General features: G+C 46.5%; 2 protein-coding genes across 2 annotated transcripts in view; one reads left to right on the top strand and one right to left on the bottom strand.

The window, feature by feature from the left end:
- LOC126204276 (uncharacterized) overlaps positions 1–24,893 on the bottom strand; it is a 681,498-nt gene that overhangs the window by 596,411 nt on the left and 60,194 nt on the right. The gene's annotated exons all lie outside the window — the stretch shown is intronic.
- Positions 1–24,893, top strand: part of LOC126202876 (proline-rich protein 2-like) — a 74,719-nt gene that overhangs the window by 35,471 nt on the left and 14,355 nt on the right. The gene's annotated exons all lie outside the window — the stretch shown is intronic.

Here is a 24,893-nt window from a genome sequence, read left to right on the forward strand (position 1 = left end):
AGATGTTAAGTCCCATAGTGCTCAGAGCCACTCGCAAAGAAACGGGGGAAGAACGACTGTCTATAAGGCTACCTGCGAGCCCTAATTTTTCTCATCTTACCTTTCTGCTCCTTACGAGCAATAGTGCCTCGCGAGAACAGTGTGATCTTTCCTACAGGGATTCCCATTTGAGTTCACGAAACATTATCGTAATACTTGCGTGCTCATCGAACCTAGTGGTAACAAATCTAGCAGCACCCCCCTTGAACTGCTCTTCGATGTATTGCTTTATTCCGACCTGGTGGGGATCCCAAATACTCGAACAGTACCCAAGAATGAATCGCACTAGCTTTCGATATGCCTTCTCCTTTATAGATGAGCTACACTTTCTCAGAAATCCTCGTCCGGACGTCCAGTTTTTAGGCTGTAACTTCTGAGCCAGACTCGAACCTAGATCTTTCCCTTCGTAGGCAACGGTCTTACCGACTGACCTATTCAGGCAGGACGCACGATCCACTCCCACAGTGGCATTTCCGCAAGTATTTCTATCCTACATTCTAAACTTCACAAACGCTCTCCTGCGTTTTTTTGGTGCTTTTGGAAATGCTGTGTCCGTCGGTGGACACCTTACACACCCAAACGCACAGAGGGCGCCGCTCGGAAGGGCCAGTCTCCAGTATTGCACCCGCTTACAATGACATCGTCATCGAGTACTACGATCGTGTGGAGGAGAACAAGGAATTTCACAGCATACTTGTAGTTCCATTACACATTTCAGGTCGAACAGTCTTAACAGAAGCCCAAATTGTCTTTGCTGATAACACATAAATCTGGATAGCAAAGGACCTCGTAATGATTAAGGCAAAAACAGGCGAAAAAGCTTTCATCGAATGTGGTACTTATTAAAAGGTCATACCTCTGTAAGGCTGTCTGTTGTTTGTAATAAAATACTTTATTTCGTATCACGCTGACCGATTTTTCGACCATTCAGTTATTTTCATGGATGTGTATATTTGCATAAGAAACTGCAAAAAGGTGAGAATTTGAGGAGATGGGACCTAGATAAACTGAAAGAACCAGAGGTTGTAGAGAGCTTCAGGGAGAGCCTTAGGGAACGATTGACAAGAATGGGTAGCTTTGAGAGATGAAATAGTGAAGGCAGCAGAGGATCAAACAGGTAAAAAGACGACGGCTAATAGAAATTCTTGGGTAACAGAAGAGATATTGAATTTAATTGATGAAAGGAGGAAATATAAAAATGCAGTAAATGAAGCAGGCAAAAAAGAAATCAAACGTCTCAAAAATGAGATCGACAGAAGTGCAAAATGGCCAAGCAGGGATGGCTAGATGACAAATGTAAGGGTGTAGAGGAGCATAGCACTAGGGCTTGGATAGATACTGCCTACAGGAAAATTAAAGAGACCTTTGGAGAAAAGAGAACCACTTGCATGAATATCAAGAGCTCAGATGGAAACCCAGTTCTAAGCAAAGAAGGGAAAACAGAAAGGTGGAAGGAATATATAGAGGGTCTATACAAGGGCGATGTTCTTGAGGACAATATTATAGAAATGAAAGAGAATGTAGATGAAGATGAAATAGGAGATATGATACTGCGTGAAGAGTTTGACAGAGCACTGAAAGACCTGAGTCGAAACAAGGTCCCGGGAGTAGACAACATTCCATTAGAACTACTGACGGCCTTGGGAGCGCCAGTCCTGACAAAACTCTACCTTCTGGTGAGCAATATATATGAGACAGGCGAAATACCCTCAGACTTAAAGAAGAATATAATAATTCCAATCCCAAAGAATGCAGTTGTTGACAGATGTGAAAATTACCGAATTATCAGTTTAACAAGCCACGGCTGCAAAATACCAACACGAATTCATTACAGACGAAAGAAAAAACTGGGATAAGATCAAATTGGATTCCGTAGAAATGCTGGAACACTCGAGGCAATACTGAGCATACGACTTACCTTAGAAAATAGATTAAGGAAAGGCAAACCTACGTTTCTATCTTTTCTAGACTTAGAGAAAGCTTTTGACAATGTTGTCTGGAATACTCTCTTTCAAATTCTGAAGGTGGCAGGGGTAAAATACAGGGAGCGAAAGGCTATTTACAATTTGTACAGAAACCAGATGGCAGTTACAAGAGTCGAGGGGCATGAAAGGGAAGCAGTGGTTGGGAAGGGAGTGAGACAGGGTTGTAGCCTATCCCAGATATTATTCAGTTTGTATACTGAGCAAGCAGTAAAGGAAACAAAAGAAAAAGTCGGAGTAGGAATTAAAATCCATGGAGAAGAAATAAAAACTTTGAGGTTCTGTCAGAGACAGCACAGGACCTGGAAGAGCAGCTGAACGGAATGGACAGTGTCTTGAAACGAGGATATAAGATGAACATCAACAAAAGTAAAACGAGGATAATTGAATGTAGTCTAGTTAACTTGGGTGATGCTGAGGGAATTAGATTAGGAAATGAGATGAAATGTCGTGTGGCTAGGGCCTCTCGTCAGGTAGACCGTGCGCCTGGTGCAGGTCTTTCGATTTGACGCCACTTCGGCGACCTGCGCGTCGATGGGAATGAAATGATGGTGATTAGGACAACACAACACCCAGCCCCTGAGCGGAGAAAATCTCCGACCCAGCCGGGCCCTTAGGATTGACAGTCTGTCACGCTGGCCATTCAGCTACCGGGGGCGGGCAGGAAATGAGATACTTATAGTAAAGAAGTTTTGCTATTTGGGGAGCAAAATAACCGTTGATGGTCGAAGTAGAGAGGATATAAAATGTAGACTGGCAATGGCAAGGAAAGCGTTTCTGAAGAAGAGAAAGTTGTTAATATCGAGTATAGATAGAAGTGTCAGGAAGTCGTTTCTGAAAGTATTTGTATGGAGTGTAGCCTTGTATGGAAGTGAAACGTGGACGATAAATAGTTTGGGCAAGAAGAGAATAGAAGCTTCGGAAATGTGGTGCTACAGAAGAATGCTGGAGATTAGATGGGTAGATCACATAACTAATGAGGAGGTATTGAATAGAATTAGGGAGAAGAGAAATTTGTGGCACGAAGGGATCGGTTGGTAGGACATGTTCTGAGTCTTCAAGAGATCGCCAATTTAGTATTGGAGGGTAGCGTGGAGGGTAAAAATCGTAGAGGAAGACCAAGAGATGAATACACTAAGCAGATTCAGAAGGATGTAGGTACTGGGAGATGAAGAAGCTTGCAGAGGATAGAGTAGCATGGTGAGGTGCATCAAACCAGTCTCTGGACTGAAGACCACAACAAAAACCGATGGCATGCACGGAATGTACTGTCAGTTTGTGGGATGGAGTTCCATTCCCGTTGCACTTGGTCGGTCAATACGGGGAGCGGTAATGCTGGTTGCGAATGCCGCAAGAGTTGTCGTCCGATGTTATCCCTTACATGCTCGATTGGAGACAGATCTGATGATCGAGCAAGCCAAGGAGACATGTCCACACGCTGTAGTTCACTTTGTGGTACAAGTGAGGTATATGGGCGAACCCCTTGTCCTGCTGGAAAACACCCCTTGCAATGCTGTTCAATAATGGTCGCTCAACACGCCAAATCACCAGACTGTCATACAAATCTGCAGTCAGAGTGCGTGGGATAACCAGGAGAGTGCTCCTGGTCATACGAAATCACACACCATACCACAACTCCAGGTGTAGCTCCAGCGTGTCGTGTACACGGACAGGTTGTTTGCAGTGTCTCAACTGGCCTCCTTCTATCCAACACATGGCCATCACTGACACCGAGGCAGGACCAGCTTTCAGCAGAAAACTCAACAGACCTCCACCCTGCCCTCCAATGAGCTCTCGCTTGACACCACTGACGTTGCAAACGGTGGTGGTTTGCGGTCACTGGAAGGCACGCTACAGGATGTCTGGCTTGGAGCTGTCCTTGAAGTAACCGATTTGTAACCATTCGCTGTGTCACTGTGGTGCGAACTGCTACTCAACTTGCTCCTTCAGGTGCAATACGTTGCGCTAGAGCCAAACGCCGAACACCATGGTCTTCCCTCTCCGTTGAGCCATGTGGTCGTACGGAGCCCGATCTTCTTGTGACCGTACATTCAGTTGGCCACCGCTGTCAGAAATCATGTGCAGTGGTTACATTTCTTGTCCATTATAATTATCCGGGCTGTTATGCCGTGGTCGGTTGATGAATTCTGAGGTGATTCCCAACGTTTCGTCTCCGACTGCGGGAGACATCTTCAAGGGGGTCCGTAGCTTGATGGTCCAACACACACACTGGCTCGCTACTGACTGCCGCTAAATTCCGTGTCCGCGAGCCCCCGCGCCGCGGCGTGACGTCACGTGTTTTGAAAACGTCAGTGCAATTGGCCGCTGTCCGTCGCCGTCGATCGCCGTTGCCATCACCCAGTAGTGGACGAGTGGTACACATCTTCTTTAACACCGGCATCCATATACCGTTTAATTTGACGCCCTCCTCCTTTCGGTTGAAATTATTTGGGTGTTTAGCGATTTCGATTGCCTCCCTGTAGAGCCTTTCGTAGTATCCGCTCGTGGCCGCTAGTACTTGCGTCTCCTCGAAACGAATATTGTGGTTCCCTGGCTGGAAAGCATGCTCCGCAACAGCTGATCGTTCCGTTTCTCCTCTTCTACAATTTCCCTTGTGCTCTTCCAAACGTTTAGAAACAGTTCTTTTGGTGGTACCCACATAAACATCACCACAGCTGCATGGGATCCTATACACTCCAGATTTTTCCAATGGAATACCTTAGGCCTGCCAATGGAATACCTTAGGCCTGCCAAGGACGCTCGCAAACCATTGGAAAAATCTGCTGTTTGCTGTCCAGGAGGAGCACTTTGGGGACCGCGTTCTGGCTCTGGGCTGCACAGAAGCCACTGGCATTGGCCTCCATTGGCCGCCACATTCTTTTTGTGGGGATGCATTAAACACAAGGTGTACAGCAGTAACCCCAAAACCATTGCTGAGCTGAAAACAGCCATTCAGGAGGTCGTCGACAGCGTCGATGTTCCGACGCTTCGGCGGGTCATGACGAATTTCGCTATTCGTCTGCGCCACATCATCGCCAATGATGACAGGCATATCGAACATGTCATAACCTAAATCCGAATATCTGTAGTAATGTTTACATGCTGAATACACTGTGTGCATGCCGTAGTTTGTAGCTAATTTACATTTTTTTTTCATACACTTCAATAATCGTCACCCTCAATTTACGGCCTGTAGACTTGTTTGTACACCACTGGCCATTAAAATTGCTACAAAACGAAGATGACGTGCTACAGACACGAAATTTAACCGACAATAGGAAGAAGCTGTGATATGCAAATCATTGCCTATCGCGATTGCGGTTTATCGTATCGCGACACTACTGCTCGCGTTGGTCGAGATCCAACGACTGTTCGCAGAATACGAAATCGGTGGGTTCAGGAGGGTAGTACGGAACGCCATGCTGGATCCCTACGGCCTCGTATCACTAGCAGTCGAGATGACAGGCATCTTATCCCAATGGCTGTAACGGATCGTGCAGCCACGTCTTGATCCCTGAGTCAACAGATGGGGACATTTGCAAGACAACAACCATCTGCACGAACAGTTCGACGACGTTTGCAGCAGCATGTACTATCAGCTCGGAGACCATGGCTGCGGTTACCCTTGACGCTGCATCACAGACAGGAGCGCCTAAGATGGTGTACTCAACGACGAACCTGGGTGCACGAATGGCAAAACGTCATTTTTTCGGATGAATCCAGGTTCTGTTTACAGCATCATGATGGTCGCATTCGTGTTTGGCGACATCGCGGTGAACGCACATTGGAAGCGTGTACTCGTCATCGCCATACTGGCGTATCACCCGGTGTGATGGTATGGGGTGCCATTGGTTACACGTCTCGGTCACCTCTTGTTCGCATTGACGGCATTTTGTACAGTGGACGTTACATTTCAGATGTGTTACGACCTGTGGATCTACCCTTTATTCGAGCCCTGCGAAACAATACATTTCATCAGGATAATGCACGACCGCATGGTGCAGGTCCTGTACGGATCTTTCTGGATACAGAAAATGTTCGACTGCTGCGCTGGCGAGCACATTCTCCAGATCTCTTACCAACTGAAAACGTCTGGTCAATGGTGGCCGAGCAACTGGCTCGTCACAATACGCCAGTCACTACTCTTGATGAACTGTGGTATCGTGTTTAACCTCCATGGACAGCTGTACCTGTACACGCCATCCAAGCTCTGTTTGACTCAATGTCCAGGCGTATCGAGGCCGTTATTACGGCCGGAGGTGGTTGTTCTGGGTACTGATTACTCAGGATGTATGCACCCAAATTGCGTGAAAATGTAATCGCATGTCAGTTGTAGTATAATATATTTGTCCAATGAATGCCCATTTATCGTCCGCTCCCGGTAGCTGAGTGGTCAGCGCGACGGAATGTCAATCCTAAGGGCCTGGGTTCGATTCCCGGCTGGGTCGGATATTTTCTCCGCTCAGGGACTGGGTGTTGTGTTGTCCTAATCATCCCCATCGACTCGCAAGTCGCCGAAGTGGCGCCAAATCGAAAGACTTGCACCAGGCGAACGGTCTACCCGACGGGAGGCCGTCGTCACACGACATCATCATCATCGCCCATTTATCATCTGCAGTTCTTCTCGGTGTAGCAATGTTAATGGCCAGTAGAGTAGTATGCCAGTCGATCTATCTGTTGATGAAAACTGTATCAAAATCCTTGTCGTAGTTCCTAAGACTAGCCTGAACACGCAGACAGAAAAACGCCCCGCGGGACTTCAATTAATAATATGTACAGATATAGAAGAAGATAAAGACCGTTGTCTTAACTGCCGTTTGTTGTTCATGTCAAATGAACGTCTGCACGAACGCGGCGTCCCTGTGGTCAGAGAAGCCACTATTTCTGCCCCCCGCTGGCACGCCGCGCGACGCCGTTTTTTCAGCGCAGTCAGCGACCGCGGCGGCCTCGCGGATTTAGCGGCACGGCGGCTGGCATTTGGCAGCGAGCGCCGCCAGCTGGGCGTGTCCGCCTGTCAGTGGCAAGTAGCGAGCGGAGAACCCGCCGTCAGACGGCACGCCAGGCGCTGTCCAGGCCTCGCGCGCCGGCTCCCACATCTCGCTTGAGCTGGTACCTTCCGCAGCGGGCAGGGCGGGCCGCTGTGCAACTTGCGACCCCCACCTTCTCTCCTTCATCAACATCCTAACGAAAACTCTTCTATCACATTAAACTAGACAGGGTGGTCCATTCATAGTGACCGGGCCAAATATCTCACGAAATAAGCGTCAAAAGAAAAACTACAAAGAACGAAACTTGGCTAGCTTGAAGGGAGAAACCAGATGGCGCTATGGTTGTCCCGCTAGATGGCGCTGCCATAGCTCAAACGGATATCAACTGCGTTTTTTTTTTTTAATAGGAACCCCCATTTTTTATTACGAGGGCAGTTCAATAAGTAATGCAAGACATTTTTTTCTCGGCCAATTTTGGTTGAAAAAGCCGGAAATTTCTTGTGGAATATTTTCAAACATTCCCGCTTCGTCTCGTATAGTTTCATTGACTTCCGACAGGTGGCAGCGCTGTACGGAGCTGTTAAAATGGCGTCTGTAACGGATGTGTGTTGCAAACAATGGGCAGTGATCGAGTTTCTTTTGGCGGAAAACCAGGGCATCTCAGATATTCATAGGCGCTTGCAGAATGTCTACGGTGATCTGGCAGTGGAGAAAAGCACGGTGAGTCGTTGGGCAAAGCGTGTGTCATCATCGCCGCAAGGTCAGGCAAGACTGTCTGATCTCCCGCGTGCGGGCCGGCCGTGCACAGCAGTGACTCCTGCAATGGCGGAGCGTGCGAACACACTCGTTCGAGATGATCGACGGATCACCATCAAACAACTCAGTGCTCAACTTGACATCTCTGTTGGTAGTGCTGTCACAATTGTTCACCAGTTGGGATATTCAAAGGTTTGTTCCCGCTGGGTCCCTCGTTGTCTAACCGAACACCATAAAGAGCAAAGGAGAACCATCTGTGCGGAATTGCTTGCTCGTCATGTGGCTGAGGGTGACAATTTCTTGTCAAAGATTATTACAGGCGATGAAACATGGGTTCATCACTTCAACCTGAAACAAAACGGCAATCAATGGAGTGGCGCCACACCCACTCCCCTACCAAGAAAAAGTTTAAAGCCATACCCTCAGCCGGTAAAGTCATGGTTACAGTCTTCTGGGACGCTGAAGCGGTTATTCTGTTCGATGTCCTTCCCCATGGTCAAACGATCAACTCTGAAGTGTATTGTGCTACTCTTCAGAAATTGAAGAAACGACTTCAGCATGTTCGTAGGCACAAAAATCAGAACGAACTTCTCCCTCTTCATGACAACGCAAGACCTCACACAAGTCTTCGCACCCGAGAGGAGCTCACAAAACTTCAGTGGACTGTTCTTCCTCATGCACCCTACAGCCCCGATCTCGCACCGTCGGATTTCCATATGTTTGGCCCAATGAAGGACGCAATCCGTGGGACGCACTACGCGGATGATGAAGTTATTGATGCAGTACGACGTTGGCTCCGACATCGACCAGTGGAATGGTACCGCGCAGGCATACAGGCCCTCATTTCAAGGTGGCGTAAGGCTGTAGCATTGAATGGAGATTACGTTGAAAAATAGTGTTGTGTAGCTAAAAGATTGGGGAATAACCTGGTGTATTTCAATGCTGAATAAAACAACCCCAGTTTCAGAAAAAAAATGTGTTGTATTACTTATTGAACTGCCCTCGTACATATTCGTGTAGTACGTAAAGAAACATGAATGTTTTAGTTGGACCACTTTTTTCGCTTTGTGATAGAAGGCGCTGTAATAGCCACAAACATGTGGCTCACAATTTTAAACGAGTAGTTGGTAACAGGTAGGTTTTTTAAATTAAAATACAGAACGTAGGTACCCAGAATGAGATTTTCACTCTGCAGCGGAGTGTGCGCTGATATGAAACTTCCTGGCTCGCGAAAGGCTAAGGTCCCGAGTTCGAGTCTCGATCCGGCACACAGTTTTAATCTGCCAGGAAGTTTCAAAACGTAGGTACGTTTGAACATTTTATTTCGGTTGTTCCAATGTACCTTTGTGAACTTATCATTTCTGAGAACGCATACTGTTACAGAATGTGATCGCCGTAAGCTTATTGACACCAGTGCTTACTAATTTAAGTTATATATTACAGCACTGAAGATGGTCACTAAGTGACAGAAAATCGATTTTCCGATAATAAACAAAAATATACGACGAATGCTGTCTCTCCTTTCAGGTATTCAATGTTACGGAATGATTACCTGTAAATACCACATTAATGCTATAAATGATCAAAATTATGTCCGTCAACCTCAATGCATTTAGCAATACGTGTAACGACATTCCTCTCAACAGCGAGTAGATCGCTTCCGTAATGTTCGCACATGCATTGACTATGCGCTGACGCATGTTGTCAGGCGATGTCGGTGGATCACGATAGCAAATATCCTTCAACTTTCTCCACAGAAAGAAATCCTGGGACGTCAGATCCGGTGAACGTGCAGGCCATAGTATAGTGCTTCGACGACCAATCCACCTGTCATGAAATATGCTATTCAATACCGCTACAACCGCACGCGAGCTATGTGCCGGACATCATCATGTTGGAAGTACATCGCCATTCTGTCATGCAGTGAAACATCTTGTAGTAACATCAGTAGAACATTACGTAGGAAATCAGCATACATTGCACCATTTAGATTGTCATCTATAAAATGGGGGCCAATTATCCTTCCTCCCATAATGCCGCACCATACATTAACTCACTAAGGTCGCTGATGTTCCACTTGTCGCAGTTATCATGGGTTTTCCGTTGCCCAGTAGTGCATATTATGCCGGTTTACGTTACCGCTGTTGGTCAATGACGCTTCGTCGCTAAACAGAACGCGTGCAATAAATCCGTCATCGTTCCGTAATGTCTCTTGTGCCCAGTGGCAGAACTGTACACGACGTTCTAAGTCGTCGCCATGCAGTTCCTGGTGCATAGAAATCTGGTACGGGTGCAGTAGATGTTGATGTAGCATTCTCCGACGTTTTTGAGATTCCCGATTCTGGCACAATTTGTCTGCTACTGATGTACGGATTAGCCGCGACAGCAGCTAAAACACCTACTTGGACATCTTCATTTGTTGCAGGTCGTGGTTGACGTTTCACATGTGGCTGAAAACTTCCTGTTTCCTTAAATAACGTAACTATCCGGCGAACGGTCCGGACACTTGGATGATGACGTCCAGGATACCGAGCAGCATACGTAGCACACGCCGGTTGGGGATTTTGATCACAATAGCCATACATCAACAGGATATCGACCTTTTCCGCAACTGGTAAACGGTCCATTTTAACACGAGTAATGTATCACGAAGCAAATACCGTCCGGACTGGCGGAATTTTACGTAATACCACGTACTTATACGTTTGTGACTATTACAGTGCCATCCATCACAAAGCGAAAAAAGTGGTCCGACTAAAACATTTCTTTACGTACCACACGAATATGTAATAAAAATGGGGGTTCCTATTTAAAAAAAAAACGCAGTTGATATCCGTTTGAGCTATGGCAGCGCCATATAGCGGGCCAACCACAGCGCCATCTGGTTTCCCCCTTCAAGCTAGACAAGTTTCGTTCTTTGTAATTTTTTTTGTTTGATGCTTATTTCGTGAGATATTTGGCCCGGTCACTATCAATGGACCACCCTGTATAGTTCCGGAGTCTTTTCCAAGTCTCAGACTTCTGTTATGTGTACATGCAACTGAATCGACGAACGAACATTTGTACCGAGACCGGAATCCGAGCCCCGATCTCCTGCTCACTAAACATATATGCTAACCGCTACGCCATTCAGGCACAGTAGCTTTGCTCAGCTACTAGGACTAACGTAGCACGCCTCCCTCCTCAGGCCAAATTCCTATTCACTACTCATCCCACTTCGTAATCCCCTAAACTCGAAAAGCACTTCATAAGCTGTCCAAGTGTACTGGAACAGCATTGTATGCAGACTGTACCAAGGCAACTGCTGATTTTTTCCTCTTTTTTAGATACCGTCGCACCAGGAGTTAGTTCATAATTAAATCCACTTTGGTCAGTGTTCCAAATGCAGTTTCGCTGTATCTGGACACTTGGCAGTTTTCTGGTTTTTTCTTCGACCAAACTTGCCCCAGACTGGCGAATAGCTTGGTCTTCCTGTACATCCCTTGCTGTCATGAAAGCAGCGGTGTGCCTATGGCACATCTTCTATTCTTTCTTGAGATGTGCTATGAAAGCTCCAGAACATTTAAACTTTGTGTGCCCACTTTCGATTGCTTTTTCCATTGCCCAATGTTTCAGGTGCCAGCACTTGAAACATTTTCCTTCATTACTTTCTCTATCAAACTGAGATGTTCGATACGCTTTCTATAGATAGATGTCTCTTCAATAACGAGCTGTAGGTTACAGCTTTACGTGGAGGCCTGACCAGAGAACAAACAGTGATGCTTCCAGAGTATTTACCATGTGACGGACTATGTACAGGCCAAATCCTGCCTTCTATCAACAGGTCTACGCTACGTAGACCTGCAAGGTTCTCGAGTGTTATGCTTTTAACATATACTAAAGAGGCAAACTGGTACACCTGCCTAATACCGTGTAGGGTCTCCGCGAGCACGCAAAAGTGCTGAAACACGACGTGGAATGGGCTCCACTAATGTCTGAAGTAGTGCTGGAGGGAATTCACACCATGAAGTCTGCAGGGCTGTCCATAAATCGGTCAGAGTACGAGGGAGTGGAGATCTCTTCTGAACAGCACGGTATAAGGCATCCCAGATATGCTCAATAATGTTTGGGAGCTTGGTGGCCAATGTTTAAACTCAGAAGAGTGTTCCTGGAGCCACTCTGTAGCAATTCTTGTCGTATAGAGTGTTGCATTGTCCGGCTGGAATTGCCCAAGTCTGTTGGAATGCACAATGGACATGAATGGATGCAAATGGCCAGACAGGATGCTTACGTACGTGTCACCTGTCAGAGTCGTATCTAGACGTATCAGACATCCCATATCACGCCAACTGCACAGGCCCCACACCATTACAGAGCCTCCACCAGCTTGAACAGTCCCCTAATGGCATGTGGGGTCCATGGATTCATGAGGTTGTCTCCATAGCCGTACACGTCCATCCAAACGATACATTTGGAACCAGACTCGTCAGACAAGGCAGCATATTTCCTTTTATCAACAGTCAAATGCTGGTGTTTATGGGCCCAGGCGAGGCGTAAAACTTTGTGTTGTGCAGTCATCAAGGGTACACAAGTTGTCCTTCGGCACCGAAAGCCCATATCCATGATGTTTCGTTGAATGGTTCGCACGCTGACTCTTTTTGATGGTCCAGCACTGAAATCTGCAGCAGTTTGCGGAAGGATTGCACTTCTGTCACGTTGAACGATTGTGTTTAGTCGTCGTTGGTCCGGTTCGAATTTGTGGTAAGATCTTATGGAACCAAACTGCTCATGTCATCGGTCCCTAAGCTTACACACTAGTTAATCTAACTTAAACTAATTCACGCTAAGGACAACACAGACCCATGCCAAAGGGAGATTCAAATGTCTCTGAGCACTATGGGACCAGTCCCCTAGAACTTAGAACTACTTAAACCTAACTAATCTAAGGACATCACACACATCCATGCCCGAGCAGGATTCGAACCTGCGACCGTAGCAGCCGCGTGGTTCCAGACTACAGCGCCTAGAACCGCTCGGCCACACCGGCCTGCGCCCGAGGGAGGACTCGAACCTCCGACGGAGGGAGCCGCGCGGACTGTGACAAGGCGCCCTAGACCGCGCGGCTACCCCGCGCGGCTCTCTTGCAGAATCTTTTTCCGGCCGCAGCGATGTCGAAGATTTGATGTTTTACCGGATTTCTGATATTCATGGTGAAATGGTAGTACGGGAAAATTCCCACTTCATCGATACCTCGGAGACGCTGTGTCCCATAGCTTGTTCGCCGACTAGAATACCATATTCAAACTCACTTAAATCTTGGCAACCTGCCATTGTAGCAGAGTAACTGATTCTAACATCTGCGCCAGACACTTGTTGTCTTATGTAGGCGTTGCCGTCCGCAGCGCGCTATTCTGTTTACCCATCTCTGTATTTGAATACGCTTGCCTATAGCAGTTTCTTTGGCGCTTCAAAAATGGCTCAAATGGCTCTGATCACTATGGGACTTAACATCTATGGTCATCAGTCCCCTAGAACTTAGAACTACTTAAACCTAACTAACCTAAGGACATCACACAACACCCAGTCATCACGAGGCAGAGAAAATCCCTGACCCCGTCGGGAATCGAACCCGGGAACCCGGGCGCGGGAAGCGAGAAGGCTACCGCACGACCACGAGCTGCGGACGTTGGTGCTTCAGTGTAAGACGTGAGCACATACTTGCTTCGATGTATTTTAGTATATATGACGAGGGCAGTCTGTTTTTGCGGATGCCCTAACCGTGGCACTATACTAGTCGATGTGAAGATATACGAGTCTTAGGCGAAACGTGCGTCAAGAATAAATAAAGCAGTAAAATCAATTCGTCAATCAAGATCTGTTTTCGGCATGTTCTGCACATTGACTGCTGTACTAACACGCCATGAAGTGGAGGTCCCTTTATGATAGCAATGATGCTTTAAAAATGATTTAGTTTCGTGACCAAAGTAGAGTCGAACAGTGTTGTTTTGACCCCTCAGCTAATTTCATTTTACTCCTCAAGGGAGAATTACGCCCCATATTGGGAACCACTGGTCTAGATTGTACATTCCTCAGTCCCTTATGAGTCCAGCAACACTTGCTGGGCAGAGAGCCGAGAGTGAAAGTGGAGCGCAACCTATAGCAGCCACGCAGGCGACGCCTCTCTGGGCCAGCGTGTGGGGGCGGGACAAGACTGCTTCCCACGCGGCGACGGTGGCGAAACTGAAAGTCTCCTGCGGCGGCTGGCCGAGGGTGCGTGGGCACCTGACTGGGTCACGCGTGGGCGGCCGGTGGCGGCCCGGAGGACTCGGCTCGGCCTTGACCTGACGCACCCAGCTGTGCTGAGTGCGTAGCCCGGTCACGTGGTCAGAAGGCTCTTCGCAAGGAGCGCGAGGGACGCCGGCTCCATCCAACCTCAAAGGGAGTTGCGACAGGCTCCGGACGCGAGTAGCCTGCTAAGTCGTTGCCGAGGCCCTGCAGAAGGCTGGTGTTGTACGTCGTCACTGTAGTAAATATTCACCAGCTCTTCTGACCAGTACAGGCTCCCGACGACACGGCTTTGTTTAAAAGCAGACAGAATCATTAACCTACAGAAAGGAAAATGAAGAGACCTCTGGACGCTATTACCAATTGAAAATCAAAATTAGGCAGGATAAACCGAAAGAAAAACACAACTTCTAACCTCAATTTTCCTTTATTTACAGCAGGGCTTCACAACATACGTGCTCGCGGAGCAAGCTGTGAGCAGCAAGGTGCGAGCACGGAGCCAGAGCGGAGAGTGGGGAGAGTCACGTGGGGCACACAACAGCTGCCGCCAGTCAATGTAAATCCGCGGCCACCTGCAGGGATATCACTCACCAATTACTACTGCGACAAATGAAACAAATAGAGGAGAATGTACATGTGCCACATAATTTTATTAGCTTAGTGTATGCCTCTACCATCTGTAGACACTGAAACTAAAGAATTCCACGACAATCCTAAATTTTCAACACTTTCTTCAACACTCCGGTTGTAGTGATCTTGATGGCTACTACATCGAGGAGCTCCTCCCTCAACTGAAGATCTCTATTAACACCTCTAATAAATAAGGCAAGCTGCGCTGTTCCAGTGATATCAACACTTTCGTCCAGAGCTAGAGAATACGCCATAAAATCTTTACAGATATTTACAAGTTGGCTCTGGACGTCGTCTGCCATGTCCTGTATGCGACGCATAATGGTCATGTTAGATAATGGCACAATCCGATACTGTTCAACTTGAGATGGACACAAATGTTCCGCTGCAACTACCAAACATTCTTTTATTAAATAGCCATCAGTTAAGGGGTGCAGGGATTTTGCTAAAAGCAAAGCAATTTTGTAACCCACTCTGTGAGCTGCCTCAGTTGATTTTTCTTCGTCGTCCAGATCTTCTTCAGATAGCTTCCTTTTAAATTTAATAACGTCCGCATCTCGTGGTCGTGCGGTAGCGTTCTCGCTTCCCACGCCAGGGTTCGCGGGTTCGATTCCCGGCGGGGTCAGGGATTTTCTCTGCCTCGTGATGGCTGGGTGTGGTGTGATGTCCTTAGGTTAGTTAGGTTTAAGTAGTTCTAAGTTCTAGGGGACTGATGACCATAGCTGTTAAGTCCCATAGTGCTCAGAGCCATTTGAACCATTTTTAAATTTAATAACTTCCTGTGCACGATCTGGTCAATCACATTTTCCACGTGGTACGACATATAATGTCGCTGCAAATTAAATTTCGTAAAAGAATTCAGCGTTTTGTGACATACTAAACATTTTGCAACACCATCTTTTTCTGTAAACAGATACAATTCCTCCCAATGGGGGTTGAACTGCGAAAGCATGGTTGGGGTTACACAATGGCAACATCACATGATTCTTAACTAGCGAAGTGACTGTTAAGAGCTGATCGTAGTACTTTAAACGTTACACAGTCGGCGCGAATTCAATAGGCACGCAGCGGCCCTATTCAAACGTGCGCGCGCATTTCCCCTCCCTCCCCTCTCTCCCTACTCCGCGACCTTGCACCTGCTCGCGAGCACATGCCTGAGCAGACGCGAGTACTCGCGCTCAAAACCGGCCAGTTGTTAAGCCCTGATTTACAGTGTATGATCAGAGGTATCGGGATACCACTATGTAATGCGGAATTGACCACCAAGTGTTGGGTTGATTTGGGGGGGGGGGGGGGAGACAAAACTGCGAGGTCATCGGTCTCATCGGATTAGGGAAGGATGGGGAGGGAAGCCGGCCGTGGCCTTTCAAAGGAACCATCCCGGCACTCGCCTGAAGCGATTTAGGGCGATCATGGAAACCCTAAATCAGGATGGCCGGACGCGGGATTGAACCGTCGTTCTCCCGAATGCGAGTCCAGTGTGCTAACCACTGCGCCACCTCGCTCGGTCCCCACTTAAGGGGCTCCGGAAAGGCTCAAAATCATGAAAAGTTCAATTTTTACTTTTTTGCGTTTTCTGAATCTGCAGACTATTACCTTTTAATAGATATATAATTTATTCAATTCCGAAGACTACAACTATTTTTAAATTTTTTTTGAAATGTGTTCTACATGGGCGTCACCCACTGTGGCGCTGTTAAACTGCTGTCAAATGGTGTTATTATTAACGTCCGTGTTCATCAGGTACATTTTAGTGATGTGAGATAAAGTATGTGTTGTGGCTAACCTGTGATGGTTCCATATATATCGCTGGTGTGATTGTCGATTGTTTATTTACTCTGTCGTTATCTCGAAAATATTCGTAATTAATTCTGTTTCTTGAGTCTCTGTTTTGTTGAAGTATAATAATGAGTAAAAGTAAAGTTATTAGAAATCCTCTGAAGGCTTTTAAGAAAAGGAGAAATGTTGGAAAGCCAAAGGTATTTAGAAATATGGGAATGAAGATAGGTTCTAACATGGTACGAGCAATGCTTGCTTTAGACAAGGAACGCCTTCGGGCTGCAGACAGGGCTGTAAAGAGTCTAGAAATACAAGCAAGAGTAACCAGGAGGAGGAACAAGAGGAAGCTGGAGGAGGAGTTTGCAGAGGATGAAGATAATCCATCCTATGGACCTGGAATGCACTAAAAAGTTAATCCAATCTTTGTCGCTTGATTCCCAAATGGTTCTGAGCACTATGGGACTTAACATCTATGGTCATCAGTCCCCTAGAACTTAGAACTACTTAAACCTAACTAACCTAAGGACAGCACACAACACCCAGCCATCACGAGGCAGAGAAAATCCCTGACCCCGCCGGGAATCGAACCCGGGAACCCGGGCGTGGGAAGCGAGAACGCTACCGCACAACCACGAGATGCCGCTCGATTCCCAAAACTTTTATTTTCTCATACTAATTACATGTTTTCTAAGGATCTTCCAAACATATTTGTTTCAAACTTTCAGTAAATGTTACACAGTACCTTCTGCATAATTTAACACAGCCTTTTTCCAAAAAAACTTATATTTTTGAATATATAAATAAAAAATTGCAAAAAAATGTTGTGAATTTTCATTACAATTGAAAAAAAAATCATCTTTAATAACTGAACTAAAATTTTGTAAAATCCCTGTGTTAAGTTGTAGCCCATATTCCAATAAATAATCTGTAAAAAGTTCGACTTCCTACCTCAAATACTTTGTGAGGAAAGATGTAATTTATAAGCGTTATTTTAACATTGCAAGTATAGGGCGTTCCGGAGCCCCTTAAGTGTCAGGAGAGGCGGATCGCCAATATAAAAGGGGCAGGGGGGGGGGGGAGTATTTTGCTGTCAGTAGAGAAACAGTAACGGCAGTATGGGTGCATCAGAAGATTTGACTGGCCACGAACGTGGGCTAGTCGTTGGATGTCACCTGAGTAGCATAAACATCAGGGACATTTGATACCTTCTAAAGCTGCCCAGGTAGACTGTTGTTGATGTGACTGTGAAGTGGAAACGTGAAGGAACAATTACACCTAAACCGAGACCAGGCAGCCTCTTGGACTGACGGACAGGGGTCATCGAGCATTACGGAGGGTGGTTGTAAAAGACCACATCAAATAAGCAAAAGGAATCACTCGTGAGGGTTACCAGCCGTCCAACTAGCACAATGACTGCGCGTACAGAGAATGGTCGAGCAGATCCTCATATCCCACACGTTTCAGAAATTAATCAGCGCTAATCGACGCTTGAGGAGGTGTAAAGAGCGACGCCATCGGATAGTGGATGAATGGAAGTGAGTGATTAAGAGTGATCAGTCATGCTATACCCTATGGCTCAAATGGTTCAAATGGCTCTGAGTACTAGCGGTCGCGCGGTTCCAGACTGTAGCGCCTAGAACCGTTCGGCCACACCGGCCGGGTATACGCTTTGGCATTCCGGTGAAAACATTTAGGTTTTCCGAATGCCTGGAGAACGTTACATACCGTCATGTGGTAAATGAGTGAGCTGCGGAGGTGGTATTGTTAGGGTACGGGGATGTTTCTATTGGTTAGGGTGTGTTCCCCACATTGCACTTAAGATAACGCTAAATGCGGAACCATAGGAACACATTTTACAGTGTTGTGTACTGTGTAAAGTAGAGGAACAATTCGGAGACCGATGATCGTTTGGATGAGCATGACAAGGCACCCTGTCAGTGTTATATTTCGCTCCTCCTGCCTTAATAACAATGTAAGTTTAAAAAATAATAGGATAAAAGCTGCGTTCCATTTTAAATGCCCTACCAGCATGATTGTCATTCGGCAAATCAGTATTAAATAAGTAGCAGGCTACTCGCAGTTTATCGTGCCATAATGTATCATTCACATATATTAGATAGCACAATAGTTAAGTTTCAAAATTTCGAGTGAGTACATTCTGGGAAGCGTTGGATAACATACGAGGGCTATTAGGAAAATTAGGTCCGACTGCTCGCGACTTGGAAATTGCAGTGAAAATCCTATGAAGCTTTGCACAGATGTATTGGACAGTGTGTCTAGTATGATTGTCGATGGCGTCACGTAGCTCTTTTCAGTTCTGAGCATACAGAGAGCACGTAAAGATGCCTAGAAAATAGTGTTTTCCCCCAGCTATGAGCGTCTGTGACAGATTTTGTGGTACCATGTGTCGATACCATACTACCGGTGCTTTTATGTTGGCAACGGAACTGCAAATTTCCGTCTGATGTCTGTAACGGTTGTACGGGATCTGGCTGAGCCAGTGGTGTGCGCCCACTGAGCCACGCATCCAGTGGCTCCGTACCACGAGCGTCCTCTGCTGCCACAGTATAGGACTATAGTCTGTCTGTAAACTCAAGAGCGAGCAGCGCTTTTGGTGGGGGAAGTGGCCTTTCCCGGAAGAACGCTGCCACCGGCCTACAGGGGCACCCAAAATCTGTTGCCCGTTATCTGTCTAGCAGTGTAGTTCGGCGTGCAGTGATATACGTCGTTTCTGCTCGTGGGATCTTAGTTGCCAGTGTCAGTGAGTTAACTTTGTATACTTACTGATGTACTTCGATATCCGGAAGTGATGGATAATCGTCTAGCATTGCAAGAAAATGTGCAGAATACGAAGAAGAGGAGGTATTTGGGGAGTTTATTACAGCGTGTATTAAAGAGGCGACCTAAAAAGAACTGTTGGCTTATATTACCAGTCCCAATCAAAGGGCTGCAATTTATGCAAACGTCAACCTCACCTAATAGGACGCGTAAGTAAGGAATTGAAAAATAAGCCGCATTGTTTACTGGAATCGCCACGAAGGAAAACTAATAATTTTGGGAGGAAACCCATCGTTATAGACAGTTTCAAAACCACGTAAGACCTTTGATGCTTATGGAACACTAAACATCTATCTCGGTCGCTATTCACCTGATTCTAAGACATATTGCTTAAAACATGTGCGCAATAGCTATTCTAAACACTGCTGAAATTTCCTTCGAAACATGTACGCTCATTCTGGACTTCTAAGCAAAAAGCTTGACATACGAGGTGTACTCACATATTAATTTTTATTTTTTTGGTAAGAACTTTATTTGTTAATCTACAGCAATGTTATCCTCTTCAAAATATTCCCCATTACATACTATACACTTATGCCAGTGCTTTTTCCAATTCCCGAAACAGTTTACGAATTCTTTCTTCGGGATAGTTTATAGGTCTCGTAAGTGTGCATTTTTAATCTCATCCATGCTTGTAAAACCGCTGTCCTTTAAGGCCTGCTTTGAAATGTTTATACCACTTGTCTGCCCTTGCTTTACTCATAAGAGGCTCACCAAAAGCAATATTTACCATTTCTAAAAATTTCATACACTTTATTCCATTCTTATAACAAAATTTAATACAGATTCTGTAATTTATTTTTATACAAATCAAATAATCGTTAATGCTACCAAAACACATGTTACTTTTCTGACAGCTGACAACAGAGTAAATACCCAATATGCATAACATTGAACACATACTTTTGAGGCATGTTTACGAAGACAGTGACAAAAAAGTAGTGCTAATCGGACTAATACAACACACAAAATTATAAATTTCTGCTTACTTTTTAAAAACTCTTTGTGTTGCAAGCATTGTTAAGTTTCAGTGCAGTCCTTCAAAGAAAACTTCTACCTTTTAGTAGAAACACAAAGTAAGAACAAGTCTTAAATTATACAGACTGATTGCACTATATTGGGTTCGTTTTACGAATAGCAATAGAGGAACTTACATTCACATGAACAGGCATTTGGTTCTACGTTTGTAGTAGAATCGTGACTTCCGTTCGTATGTTAATATCATTTACTCTATAATGTTGTGTTTCGGAAGAAGCTATCGTTTTTTGTATTCCTTATGGTCTTAATGCATTTGTCTAAAAATAAACGCAGCCTAGACGTATCTGTACACGGCTTCGCTACAGATTTGAATCGCGCGCCGCGGCAGGGCCGGTACTACGTTGTGAAACAGCCTGTAGAAGCGCCTCGTGACGTAGCTGGGTTGGCAGAGTGGGAACTCGCTCGCTCGCTCTTCTGTTTACCGACAGACTACACCAGCGGCACCCACTCAACCCATACGCGCTAGGAGTCATTTCCCTATGACACCATCGTTTGTGTTTACTTTAGGGAGCTTCATCTACACTCCTGGAAATGGAAAAAAGAACACATTGACACCGGTGTGTCAGACCCACCATACTTGCTCCGGACACTGCGAGAGGGCTGTACAAGCAATGATCACACGCACGGCACAGCGGACACACCAGGAACCGCGGTGTTGGCCGTCGAATGGCGCTAGCTGCGCAGCATTTGTGCACCGCCGCCGTCAGTGTCAGCCAGTTTGCCGTGGCATACGGAGCTCCATCGCAGTCTTTAACACTGGTAGCATGCCGCGACAGCGTGGACGTGAACCGTATGTGCAGTTGACGGACTTTGAGCGAGGGCGTATAGTGGGCATGCGGGAGGCCGGGTGGACGTACCGCCGAATTGCTCAACACGTGGGGCGTGAGGTCTCCACAGTACATCGATGTTGTCGCCAGTGGTCGGCGGAAGGTGCACGTGCCCGTCGACGTGGGACCGGACCGCAGCGACGCACGGATGCACGCCAAGACCGTAGGATCCTACGCAGTGCCGTAGGGGACCGCACCGCCACTTCCCAGCAAATTAGGGACACTGTTGCTCCTGGGGTATCGGCGAGGACCATTCGCAACCGTCTCCATGAAGCTGGGCTACGGTCCCGCACACCGTTAGGCCGTCTTCCGCTCACGCCCCAACATCGTGCAGCCCGCCTCCAGTGGTGTCGCGACAGGCGTGAATGGAGGGACGAATGGAGACGTGTCGTCTTCAGCGATGAGAGTCGCTTCTGCCTTGGTGCCAATGATGGTCGTATGCGTGTTTGGCGCCGTGCAGGTGAGCGCCACAATCAGGACTGCATACGACCGAGGCACACAGGGCCAACACCCGGCATCATGGTGTGGGGAGCGATCTCCTACACTGGCCGTACACCACTGGTGATCGTCGAGGGGACACTGAATAGTGCACGGTACATCCAAACCGTCATCGAACCCATCGTTCTACCATTCCTAGACCGGCAAGGGAACTTGCTGTTCCAACAGGACAATGCACGTCCGCATGTATCCCGTGCCACCCAACGTGCTCTAGAAGGTGTAAGTCAACTACCCTGGCCAGCAAGATCTCCGGATCTGTCCCCAATTGAGCATGTTTGGGACTGGATGAAGCGTCGTCTCACGCGGTCTGCACGTCCAGCACGAACGCTGGTCCAACTGAGGCGCCAGGTGGAAATGGCATGGCAAGCCGTTGCACAGGACTACATCCAGCATCTCTACGATCGTCTCCATGGGAGAATAGCAGCCTGCATTGCTGCGAAAGGTGGATATACACTGTACTAGTGCCGACATTGTGCATGCTCTGTTGCCTGTGTCTATGTGCCTGTGGTTCTGTCAGTGTGATCATGTGATGTATCTGACCCCAGGAATGTGTCAATAAAGATTCCCCTTCCTGGGACAATGAATTCACGGTGTTCTTATTTCAATTTCCAGGAGTGTATATGAACATTGTGATAGCCAGACTCTGTTTATTACGTTAATTTGTTCGCTTATCATTTCTGCTCCCATCCAGCTTTCCTACAACGACAGTTGCTGCACTACTCTGTAGCCCAACTCTCCTCATAATTATGTATGAAGTCGTACACAACAGATTTCGCCTGATTTCATACAGCCCACACAACGTAATTGTCAGGCATTTCCTTCTTCATTGCAATTCTCGGCCGCACACTGCATGGGCAAAGAGGATGCTGTCGTATTTAGACGTATCAAGGGTCCCATATCACTCCAACTGCACACGCCCCACACCATTACAGAGCCTCCACCAGCTTGAACAGTGCGGTGCTGACATGCAGGGTCTATGGATTCATGAGGTTGTCTCCATACCCACACACGTTCATCCACTTGATACAATTTGAAACGAGACTCGTCCGACCAGGCAACATGTTTCCAGTCATCAACAGTCCGATGTCGGTGTTGACGGGCCCAGGCGAGGCGTAAAGCTTTGTGTTATGCGGTCATCAAGGGCATGCGAGTGGGCCTTCGGCTCCGAATGCCCATATCGATGAAGATCCGTTGAGTGGTTCACACGCTGACATTTGTTGATGGCTCAGCATTGAAATCTGCAGCAATTTGTGGAAGGGTTGCACTTCTGTCTCGCTGAACGATCACTCGTCGTCGTTTCCGTTTTTGCAGGATATTTTTCCGGCCGCAGCGATGTCGGGGATTTTATGTTTTACCGGATTCCTGTTATTCACGGTACAATCGTGAAATCATCGTACGGGAAAATCCCCCCTTCATCGCTACCTCGGGAATGCTGTGTCCCATCGCTCGTGCGCCGACTATAACACCACGTTCAAACTCATTTAAATCTCGATAACCTGCGATTGTAGCAGCAGTAACCCATCTAATAACTGCGCCAAAAACTTGTCTTATACAGGGTGGTCCATTGATCGTGACCGGGCCAAATATCTCACGAAATAAGCGTCAAACGAAAAAACTACAAAGAACGAAACTTGTCTAGCTTGAAGGGGGAAACCAGATGGCGCTATGGTTGGCCCGCTATATGGCGCTGCCATAGGTCAAACGTATATCAAATGCGGTTTTTCTAAATAGGAACCCCCATTTTAATTACATATTCGTGTAGTACGTAAAGAAATATGAATGTTTCAGTTGGACCATTTTTTTCGCTTTGTGATAGATGGCGATGTAATAGTCACAAACATATGGCTCACAATTTTAGACAAACAGTTGTAACAGGTAGGTATTTTAAATTAAAATACAGAACGTAGGTACGTTTGAACATTTTATTTCGGTTGTTCCAATGTACCTTTGTGAACTTATCATTTCTGAGAACGCATGCTGTTACAGCGTTATTACCTGTAAATACCACATTAATGCAATAAATGCTCAAAATGATATGCGTCAACCTCCATGCATTTGGCAATACGTGTAACGACATTCCTCTCAACACCGAGTAGTTCGCCATGTTCGCACATGCATTGACAAAGCGCTGACGCATGTTGTCAGGTGTTGTCGGTGGATCACGATAGCAAATATCCTTCAACTTTCCCCACAGATAGAAATCCGGGGACGTCAGATCCGGTGAACGTGCGGGACATGGTATGGTGCTTCGACGACCAATCCACGTGTCATGAAATATAGTATTCAATACCGCTTCAACGGCACGCGAGCTATGTGCCGGACATCCATCATGTTGGAAGTACATCGCCATTCTGTCATGCAGTGAAACATCTTGTAGTGACATCGGTAGAACATTCCGTAGGAAATCAGCATACATTGCACCATTTAGATTGTCATCGATAAAATGGGGGCCAATTATCCTTCCTCCCATAATGCCGTACCATACATGAACCCGCCAAGGTCGCTGATGTTCCACTTGTCGCAGCCATCGTGGATTTTCCGTTGCCCAGTAGTGCATATTATGCCGGTTTACGTTACCGCTATTGGTGAATGACGCTTCGTCACTAAATAGAACGCGTGCAAAAAATCTGTCATCGTCCCGTAATTTCTCTTGTGCCCACTGGCAGAGCTGTACACGACGTTCAAAGTCGTCGCCATGCAATTCGTGGTGCATAGAAATATGGTGCGGGTGCAATCGATGTTGATGTAGCATTCTCAACACCGACTTTTTTGAGTTTCCCGATTCTCGCGCAGTTTGTTTGCTACTGATGTGCGGATTAGACGCGACAGCAGCTAAAACACCTACTTGGGCATCGTCAGTTGTTGCAGGTTGTGGTTGACGTTTCACATGTGGTTGAACACTTCCTGTTTCCTTAAATAACGTAACTATCCAGCGAACAGTCCGGCAGCATACATAGCACACGCCCGTTGGGCATTTTGATCATAATAGCCATACATCAACACGATATCGAACTTTTCCGCAATTGGTAAACGGTCCATTTTATCACGGGTAATGTATAACGAAGCAAATACCGTCCGCACTGACGGAATGTTACGTGATACCACATACTTATACGTTTGTGCCAATAACAGCGCCATCTATCACAAAGCGAAACAGTGGTCCAACTAAAACATTCATATTTCTTTACGTACTACACGAATATGTAATAAAAAATGGGGGTTCCTATTTTAAAAAAACGCAGTTGATATAAGTG

The sequence above is a fragment of the Schistocerca nitens genome, chromosome 9, assembly GCF_023898315.1.
Source record: "Schistocerca nitens isolate TAMUIC-IGC-003100 chromosome 9, iqSchNite1.1, whole genome shotgun sequence".
Lineage (NCBI taxonomy): Eukaryota > Metazoa > Arthropoda > Insecta > Orthoptera > Acrididae > Schistocerca > Schistocerca nitens.